The sequence below is a fragment of the Xyrauchen texanus genome, chromosome 12 (assembly GCF_025860055.1).
Source record: "Xyrauchen texanus isolate HMW12.3.18 chromosome 12, RBS_HiC_50CHRs, whole genome shotgun sequence".
Lineage (NCBI taxonomy): Eukaryota > Metazoa > Chordata > Actinopteri > Cypriniformes > Catostomidae > Xyrauchen > Xyrauchen texanus.
Genome location: NC_068287.1, coordinates 34,291,976 through 34,303,470, shown reverse-complemented (window position 1 = coordinate 34,303,470; position 11,495 = coordinate 34,291,976).

Sequence of the window (11,495 nt, the reverse complement as noted above, 5' to 3'; positions counted from 1 at the left end):
ATCCTTAAAACAAGATCAACTTTGATCTTATTTTAAAAACAACACTGCATACGATATTTAGGTTTTTCAAAGAATGTATTTTTAACATGTGTATTTTGTCTTACTGTACTGGCAGAGTTTTTCAAAAACAAAAACAAGTGAAAAAATCTACCAGTGCTGAAGAAGTAATCCAAAGTATTTAGAATACATTACTGACCTTGAGTAATCTAATGAAATATGTTACAAATGACATTTTACAGCATGTACTCTGTAATCTGTAGTGGAATACATTTCAAAAGTAACCCTCCCAACCCAGCACCTCTGTTAGTCTTAGATTTAGCTCTCATCCTGCAGAAACTGTGATAGATTATTATGTTTGAGTAGGTAGTTACAGTAAGTGTTGTAGTTACAACAAGCATTGAATACTTGGTAAGCATTTTGATAGACATGCACACATGCACACTTAACAGAAATATTGCCTCCATACAGTTATAAAAGTGCTGCAATATTATCAATATACTTCATCACAAGATCTTACCAACATCTATAAACTTATTTTATATATAATTGTGATTCACAGTCCTATAAGAGCATACAAATGAATTAAGAGTCATTACAAAATTGCTTATTTTGTCTCTTTATTGAGCACTTTAAAGTAAATACATTAGGAAAGTGTTTGCAAACTTTAAACTATTTGTTACTGTAGGAGAAATTTTGCACATTCAAATTTTCACACAGGCAGAAATGTTGAACATGGTATCAGTTCTCAAAATTATTCTTAAGATCATGCATCATCTTTTGCTTCTTCTTTTACCATAAATACACCAACCCAATATTCTAGGATACTGAAATATGTATAGCAACATACTTTGAACATAACTTCAACCTCCACACTTTTTTTTTTAACTTGTTTTGTGTCACCTTACCAAACTAACTTACCTACAATTATGTTCATTGGAAGGGTAATTTCTGGTGATGCACATCACAGTGCTGATGATCTTAAAGTCCACATCAGTCATAGTGAAGATGCTGTTTACAGTGATGTGACAGTCTGATGCTCTGACTGACTGTAGTAGGGTTGCAACGTTGCAGGGAAAGAACAATGCCATGGTTCTCCAATTGATGATATTTTGGCGGCCGCCCAAGTAATCTACTCTTTAGGAATGCTGAGGTAGATTTCATTATAATCTCGCAAACAGCTAAAGCAGACATGGGCAATTTACAGCCCGCGGGCTGGATCAGGCCCTCCACATGGTTTAATGTGGCCCACGGCTCATATATAATAAAAACGTTTTTTTGTTTTTTTTGCGATAAACGTTTAAATTTTTTTTTTTTTTTTTTTACGTTTTTCATTGGATATTTCAGTTAACTTGCATTGGGACCTAACATGTCTCCACAAGTGTTTAACGTGTTCAGGGTTGCCAGATAAGAGACACAACACCCCCAGTTTGAGATTTATACTTGCACAAATTGGAAATATTTGCCTAATGTTATATTATTTTGTGCAATCTGGCTACCGTGCACGTCTCGCTTTCCCCTTTGAACAAACTTAGTGATCTGTAGTGCAATATTCTGCTCAAGGGAAAGTGTTATAAGGCTACTCTGTGTCCATTCTTTAGGCTGCTACGTAAAACTTCTTGGTGATTAAATTAAATATAATAGTAGATCTCGGCATCATTGATATGCGAGCAAAAGCAAGCCAGAGACGAATATGTAAATGTATTTTGTATTTGTGCAATTTAGAAATATTGAAGTCCCTTCGCACCTGTATGTTAATCTAACTCTCGCAGTAATCATTTATCATAGTCATGCAGCCTGTGTTATTCAGTGGTGTGCTGAAAGTCAAACCATCCAGGAGACCCGCATCATGACCCTTTTAGCATGTAAACAGGGTAATGTTTTAGAAAAAAATTATTAAACGTGCACGCTTTGCGGCAAACATGAAAAGTTCTATAAATTTCATTTTTTCTATATATTAAAACAGACCCCTGATGTAGAGTTTGTTAAATTGAATAATAAATTAACAGGGAAGTAGAGATGGTAAAATACATTTATAAGCTGAGCCTTTATTCAGTTTTTTAATGCCTGATAGAAAAGTATTTATCTTTGTTGAGCAATACAATATTTTAGGCAATTGCAGAATAGTCCCACAAGTCACAGATACACTTCAGAAAATTGAGTACACAACTATTTCTGGGCTTAAAAAATACAAAAACCAAATCAATGCAGAACATTGTATCTCAAAAGTAATACAATGTGGCCCCCCATGCACTACTTACAGCCTGATGTGGCCCCTTTACCAAAATAGTTAACAATATTAATAATTACACACCATCACCTTTACAAATTTTCAGGATTTTACATGAGTAAAATATAATATTTTGACAAAATGTTATAGTTTCATATTAAATAATCTAAAGGTAGAATCTATCAGACCTCATTTTATATCAACAGATGTGTTTCAGCTAGTATTTATTTTTCATAAATACATTAATTTATTATTACTATTATTTAAGACTAGCACACTGACCTAATCATGGTAAAGAGGAGCCTTTCCTTCTGTGTAATATGTGTATAAATATGTAATATTAGGTAACAAACGGGATAATAATAGGCTCATATAAGTAAATATGTTTTTTGTAAAAATTGTACATTTTTAAAAGGGGGAGAGAAAACTTCCTGTAGATTTTGTTGTTGACATTAACAACAAAAATAATGTCACTTGATGCATGTCCTTGTACTGGAAAACCATTGACAAAACTATGCAACATAAAAGGAAATGCAACCCAGGATACATTAAATACAGGTTATGTTTAATCTATGGCAGGTCGACACTTGATGTCCAATGTAAAATCTGTCCTGAAGCAAAACCAGTTGAGAAATACTGAGTTAAAGGTGCAGACAGGAGCCGTCTGACCTCGCTGTCGTGCACCTACAGTATATGTTAACTGTTAATAATCATAGGACATTACTTTAAAGCTCACACAGCTGATGTTATTTTTCATTTAGTAGTTCATTTAACATACTATGTTAACATGTAAACTAACATGCTTTAGTTATATAACGTTATATTTACATGCTATTTTTTATCATGTTTATAATTCAATTTATTATTATAATTCTGTTAGCTTTCTTATTTTTTCTATTTATTTTCACACATACTTCAATAAAATAAATGGTTTCAAGTTTCAATTATAATAAAGTGTTTGCTAAAAAATATAGAAATAAATAAATAACCCTTCTGTTTTTACTTATAATACTAATTGTGTAATACCGTATACCATGATATTTTCTGAGACGGTTATCATACCGTGAAAATCTCATACCGTTGCAACCCTAAAGTAACATCAGGATTGTCCTGTAGAAAAGGCCATTGAATATCAGGCAAATGCACATCCTGACTGACACACACAAGTGAGGAGATCCTGTTGCAGGGTGCACACAGAGCTGTTCAGTCTTTGTGGATGAGCTGCTTAAACATACAAAGAAGTTACACCATCATCAAATGTTTTCAAAGGCCTTTCAGTTTAATAAATAATATGATTTGAACTGGACTCACAGTGAACAGTCAAAGTCACTGTCGCACTGACACTCAAATTTTTCCCAAATGTAGCTTCACATGTGACCTCTGCTTGGTGATCCACAGGGACAGGCATGTAACTGAGGTGTCCAGAGTATTTTAAATATACTAAAGTAGGCTAAAAGTGTTTTTCTCAGAGTCCCTTCCAGGTTACTTTTAGATCACTACCAAGGCAGAGGTCTGGAAGGCTGCAAGTTAGAGAAGTCAGCTGTGACAAAGTCCAATGACGGGAAGTGAGGAAGAAGTGGCAGATGGCAAGATCCAACTCAAAAGGTATTTTATTTTCTTAATTTTCTATTTTCTTTATTTTCCTGTCTTTAATAAAAGGTTTGCTGGTAACACCTTAGAATACTGTATCTTATTTAATGCATAACTAATAAGAAATTACTGCAGAACTAATAGGTAATTCTTCATTAACACTTAAGTCACTAATATTAACTACTAAGGAAGATGTGTTAACTAATCAGTATTTAATAGCATTTTATAGTTGTGTTAAGTAACAATTAGCTAATCAATAACTATTTAATTCAGTCATGCCTCCTGATTAACTACTTTTAATTATCTACTAATTCAGCTTCAGGAGAAATAACTATTAAGTAACTGTAAAGGGATCAATGGAAAGGATCCATTGCGTTTCAGCGGCCGTAGGCGACTCCTGCGCCCCTGGCAGCGGCCCTGACTGCTCCAGGCGGTCGGTTAGGAACCCCTTCTCCCCTCGCGGTCGGCGGCCATCATCCTCTTTCAGACGGCTGGGCTCCTCGTCCCCGGCAGATGGCCGCGGCTGCTCCGTTGGGGTGGACGGTAGTGGCGAGAACTCTACTACGGCGTATCCCTCCTCCTTCCCGGGTCTCCGGGACCAGTGTAAAGGGATCAATGGAAGGAGGAGACGAGAACCGGCTTGATAATATATATAATAGTTTTAATGAGAAACTTAAAAGACAACATAAACACACACATGACGGACATGTCCGTAAACGATCTCTCTCTCCCACACAATCCTCTGCAGTCAAACTTTATCCCTCTCAGGAGGCTTGATTAGCCTAATGCGGGACCGGGTGTGTACGATCATTTGCATGGCCCTATAATAGGAGGGAATCGTGCATCTGTCCATTCCGATTTTTTCTTCGGATTCGAGCGATTGTGCAATCAGCGATCTGAGATCATTTCTGTTCCTTGTCAAATATGGACTACTAGCAAGTAGCAAATAATTTTTCATGGCTGTAATTAAAAAATATTTTTATGGCTATTAAAAAAAAGAGGGATGAGCACTATAATATGCCCAAATTTCATTTATCAACAGAAAATATGTCAACACAGGAAAGAAATATGTTCTTGTCAAGCCATTTAATGAGACCTTTAGGAGATTTCTTAAGATTTTACATTTCAACATTGAATTCAAATGTGGATGTGTGAATGTTTCCTTACCAGTGGCATCTCTACATGAGGGGAAAGTGGGGCTGATCTCCACCAGATTGCTGTTGTACAAAATGCGTGACATCATCATAAATGTATTTTAAGAAATAAGATATTTTCTGTTTATTAAACTTGTTTTATGTGCATTATACGAGACAAAAGATAAATGTTATTAAGGTTTGTTGTGTTTAGCCATTTAATCATTCTCATTTTCTATGTGTGGGGGCTAGCCAGTCATCCTCAGTGTTTATCAAAGGAGATTTGAGAGAACACCACGCGCATGTGCAACGAGCCTTCAATGATGGCCTGAGGGGCACATTTGCCTTTGCCTTTGCCTCTTAGCCAATCAAAAGCTTTGATTATTTGTATGTCAAGCTGTTGACATGAGCCTCGGAAATAATGGCTCTTGTCTTGAGTAACCTAACTAGTGAAGTGAACTTCGTTGGTAAGTTTTAAAAGCAAATTGTATTCTAATTAGGGCTGTCGATTTAATGCGTTAATTCAGTGCGATTCATTTGATAAAAATAACGCTTAAAAAAAGATTACGTAATTAATCGAAATGCCCCGGACAGTAATAAGGAAGATTCCTGAGAAATGTACGGTCATAAAAACGCATTTGTGCATGGAACTACTTTCTTACGCTACGAGTCAGAATCTGCCATTGCTGGTTCAAAACAAATGATGCGTCCAAGCCTCTGTTAGTAATTCAAAAAGTTCACTTCAGAAATAATATCACGGCTAGTGCTGTTTCTAACAAGTTATTGGATAAACAAGGATAGATGGCTGGATGTGTGTGTGAGTGTGTGTGTGTGTGTGTGTGAGAGAGAGAGCGAGAGAGAGAGAGAGAGAGATGGAGTATGTGCGATAACCTGTTGCCACACCCAATCAACGATGCTGTCAGCTTTCTCAGTGGAAAATAGATGTCCAAGCATGGGTATTCCCCTCCATTTCACGGTAGCCAGTGCGCAAGAGTCATTCACTATAAAAACATCGATGTCCTCCGCCATTTTAAACCATTTTAGTATGTATCCAATGTGGAAACTCCGATAAAAGGTAAGCACTTGAGTTCTGTAATAAATCAGTCTGTTGTGTCTCTCAGCATGAGCCTTAATCCTGAAGTTGTCCGTTTAAAACCGTTCTATTTCCTAGCTTTGGTTATGTGTTAGTAATACGAGCGATCACGGAGCGCAGTTCTATGTAAACAATGACTAACAGATTCACTTTACATCACCAACTGGCTCATATTACACACAAAAATTATTTTTTGCCACCACCTGCTGGCTAATATATGTAATTTCAAAAATAAAGCCAGTAACTTCTAACAGATACACTTTAATTTAGAACAGCATGAACGCGGAGTGATACACACACAGTGAAGCTTCTGAGTGCTGATGCTGTCACACCATCAGTGCTCACGGAACGTCTCTCGTCCAATCAGATTCTAACTATGTATAATTATTTCATCATTATATATTGAATTATTGTTATATGAGGGGCTTTCTCAGCAAATATTTGTATATGCGATTAAATGATGTGATTAATCGTGATTAATTAATCGGGACATCATGTAATTAATTTGATTAAAACATTTTATCGATTGACAGCCCTAATTCTAATATGTTGCTGGTTTAGTTACAGCGCACCGCTCATCGTTTCAATTAATTGCATGCCATTGTTTTGAAGTTCTGTTTAATAAAAATGAACAGGCTCTCATTATTGAACAATTTCTGTGGTTTTGTTATGTTGTTCATGTGAGTTAGTGAGATAATATGCACAGCCTTTGACGATTTGCCTATATCTTATTGATTCACACATAATCTGTGAGCAAGGCGTGAGCAGTGCGATTTGTTTTCACATTGCAAGTGGGTGTCGTGAGGTGTCGTCACCAGACCTGGCAGTGAGCGGATAGTTTCAGCATTGAGGCTATTTTTGCTGCACTGCTAACGCTGACCTCAGCGGCTTTGGGTGGAGAAGAAAATAAAAATAATTAGGATCACATTCTGATTTAATCACAGCATGATTAAAATAATTACATTCAAATCACGTTTTATAGCATGATTTGAACTAAATCAGCATAATTTATGATACTATTGTTGTTAGATTTTACTGCTGATTTTAAACATGTTCTTTGATCGTAATCTTGACCAACAGTTTTGGACATTCAGGGATGTAGCATCCATTATAATAGCATATACATAACAGTAGATAGGCCCATATGATTTTTTGACTCCCTATGCTTGAGCCCGGTTCAAACAATGAGTTTAGGATGAAAATTCTACCTGTCAGTCAGCCGCTGCTCTAAAACACTTGACGGTGCCTGCTAATTCACTTCTTATTGCATCTTGATACCACAACACACAGCGGGAGTGTGAGAGACAGAGAGTGAAGTCAAAACTGATGCACTAGGTTAAAATGTTTTTCTTGTTTCTTTTTTAGACATTTGGATTTATCTGTCAATTTTTAAAAAATTTGTCAAATCTGATTAATTGATCGTTTGTGCCCAACCAGGATTAATTAGCCTGAGACGCCACTGTTACCATTGCTTCTTGTTTGTGTTGGTCTCGATCTGCTGTCGCACGATTAAACGTGATACTCCTCTTTCAGTTCCTCCTTCATACGAAGTGTTTGAAAAATTCTTGTCCACTTGTTTTAAAGAAAGAACTTCAGAGACCCATTCGTAATAATTACCGTGCACAAGAAATGTGTATTCTTGGAAACACCAGAAAAAAATACTGTCTTCCCTAAATTGTCATGCTACTTTATGTGGAAACATTTAAGTTGCTCTTAATCAAACTGTCTTCTCCCCCAACATGTCAAGAGACTGCTTAAACAGCGCTTTAAACGATCAAAATGTAGCCTCCTAAATCTAGCATAGAAATCACTCAGATTGTCTCTGTAAACCTCAGAAGAAGCTCAGAGATTGGCTTGGGACCTGATTCATAGGATTGGCACTCCATACTTTGGTGGTTCAAGCACCAGCAAACACTGCTCCAATTAAAGGACACCATAAGAAACTAGATAGATCAAATTTGTCAATACAAACTTTGACGCTGGCTTGACAAGCCTTGTCTGAAAGTTTAAACTATTATTTAAACATTTTGAAGTTTGTTTGAAATGAAAGGTAGTCAAAACAAATTTGGGAGAATAACAGTATGTCGGCTTCATCGAAGGAATGGAGAAATGTTTGCAGTAGTTGCCATGGTAAATTATTTTACATGCAAATATCTTCTTCTCGCAAATGTAAACACTTAAAGACAGCAGGCAGGGATATGTGACATTCATAATACAGTCCTGTGAGAAGACCTAATCAAGTTTCCTTATGGTGGCTCTTTTTTATTGTATTTGATCTTATATATATATATATATATATATATATATATATATATATATACACACACACCAAACCACTGTATATATATATATATATATATATATATATATATATATATATAAAAAAAAACGTTTTATAAGTTGATTGAACTGTCTAGTGTAGAAAAAGTTGAGATTTTTAAAAAACAAATCAATAAAGTTAACTTTTTTGCCATTTTAGTCAGAGCAACTTATATTTTTAAGTTATGTTGTGAAGCTTGAACTCAGTTTGATCCCTGATGCTCAGTCCTAAGGAAGCATTTTGTGGCAGAATAATATTACGAAATTTAAAAACTGTGATTTCGACTCATACCTGTAAGGATGTTATCCAGTAGTCATAAACATCTGTCACAAAATGCATGGGTCAAAATCTGTGGAAAGCTTGTAAGGCTAAGTCACTATGAACTTCATTATGTTGCATCAGCTACTGAGCAAGCCCACTGGAGAAACATTCTGGCGGAAGGCAAAACCTATAATCCCTTGCATTTGAATTTATTTATTGTTTGTTCAAATTGTGCCGACTTATGAGGACGTGTAAAACATTTGTAAATAATTTGTATTTAATTAATAAATATTTTGTGTGTTTTTATTGATGTTTTGCTGTAAAAAGTTGTGTTTTGTTGGTCACACTTTATATGAGGTGGTCTTAACTTCTATTTACTAATATTTAATACATACAAGACTATGTATTTACTGTGTAACTACATGTTGTTCTGAGGTTAAGGTACAGGTAGGTTTAGGTGTAAAGGTAGGGTTAGGGTTATTATTAGGGGTTAGAGTTAGGTTTTGGGGTATGGATTGTGTTAGGGGTAAAGTTAACCGTGTAAATACAAACGTAATTGCATGCAAGTCCTTTAAATGTAATTATAATGCAACAACATGTATGTATATAATAAGTACATTGTATCAAATGGTTAAGTACATAGAAGTTAAGGCCACCTTATATAAAATGGGTCCGTTTTGGTTTTTTAGTTTTTTTAGTTATTAAGACCAGACAGACTGGTTTGTATGGGATCAATTCCATGCCACATATATTTGCAAAAATATAAAGTATTGCAAAATAAAATAAAGTTTTGCAAAACAAAAAAAGTATTGAGCAAACAAAAAAAAAATTTTAAAACAAAAATTAAGTATCACAAACGTAAACTAAAGTATCGAGAGAAAAAAAGAAAGTTTTGCAAACAAAAATAAAAATTGCAAAATATAAATAAAATATAGCAAAAACCAAGATGTAATTAAATGCAAAAATCAATGACTGTTGTAAAATAATCTAAAGATCTTTTATCCTTTTTTATCTCTGCAACAGATTTTTAGGCAGCAATGATTTTGCCACACATCTTTTTCTTTGCAATGCCTACTAATTATTTTGCAATGCTCCTTTTAATCTGCATTTCCATCACGTGTGAGCTCGTGATACCGTTTTGCCTTTGCGCTTCACTTTTCTCTGCGTTTCACTTTATGGCACTGTTTTGACGTGGGGTGGAGTCAGGGGATTGGGGCGTGTACAACGGGCTCAGTGATGCCTCTCTGGAAGTTACGTCATTAGTTTGAGACACGGATCAAACATCATGGCTGAGCACAGGCATGCAGGTGGATCTCAGGTATATAAAGTTGATTGTTTCCTTTTATTTAATTAGCATTAAATGTGCTTTAACAGCGTTTGCTTCAGATAAAGAAGTCAGAGATCAGTTAAAGCGGTGGATTTATTAGCCATACTCGCTAACATAGCCAGCATCTGCATTTTTTTTTCTCTCTCAATTGATTGATTCTTATGTTTATTTTATAGATTATAATTGTCTATACCATAGTATGTTGTCTTCTAAAAAAAATGTAAACTCCATATTTAAAAATATATAAATAGATGTTACATTATCACGGTTAAAGGAGACAATAAATAGATTACAAATAAAAAGTTAAGCGATCGTAACAAATAAGCATCCCAGGAAACGATCTACAAACAATAAAAGAACATCACTTATAATGTTAATTGTGCAAAAGCAAAACAAATTTAACAGGTTGATTCTTAAGTATAGGTGCTGATAACTGGTTATATCCTGCTGAGTATACTCAAGGCAGAGAAACAGCAGGAGAAAGCTGTTGTTGTTGCTGCTGACCCGCCTGAATATGACCGAAGCTTTGAGTCAGAACATTAATAAGATTCGTCACGACATCTGGATATTCTCTCTGCTAAATGTGACATGGCAAATCATTACATGAGATGACCTTGATACACGTACATTTACTGTGAGCATTGTAAGAACTTAAGTAGCTTGTGAACAGGTTCGTTGAGCAGTGGAGGAGTCAGGAGACAGCGAAGCAGGTTTGAAATCAGCACTTTAATTTCTTTCACGAACATACGACGGTCACCGCCGTAGAAATGTAAACATAAACAAAACAATATCACAATCAGTCTGTGGAGCTTTCTGGATCCACTCTCTCTCTCCCTCTCGACACTTGGCGTCCCTTTAAATGACTCTCTCCGTATCACTACAACAAGACACAGGTGTTAGAGATAATTACAAGCCTTACCGCTCTCTCTCTCCAGCAGACCGACACGACCACGCCCCCCATGCCACATAGCTGTATAACGCCGGGTTAAGAATATAGGGGATGTGAACATTTTATATTTCAAAACTTTATTTTTAAAGACAGAACACATGCACGTTTGTTACGATAGTTTAACTTTTTATTTGTAATCTATTTATTGTCTCCTTTAACAGTGATAATGTTATAACATCTAAATATGGAGTTTACATTTTTTTTAGAAGACAACATACTATGGTATAGACAATTATAATCTATAAAATAAACATAAGAATCAATCAATAGTCCAATCAATTGAGAGAGAAAAAACTGCAGATGCTGGAGTTAAAGCACATTTAATGCTAATTAAATAAAAGGAAACAATCAACTTTATATACCTGAGATCCACCTGCATGCGAAGTGTCTCAAGCTAATGACGTAACTTCCAGAGAGGCATCACTGAGCCCGTTGTACACGCCCCAATCCCCTGACTCCACCCCCACGTCAAAACAGTGCCATAAAGTGAAACGCAGAGAAAAGTGAAGCGCAAAGGCAAAACGGTATCACGAGCTCACACGTGATGGAAATGCAGATTAAAAGGAGCATTGCAAAGAAAAAGATGTGTGGCAAA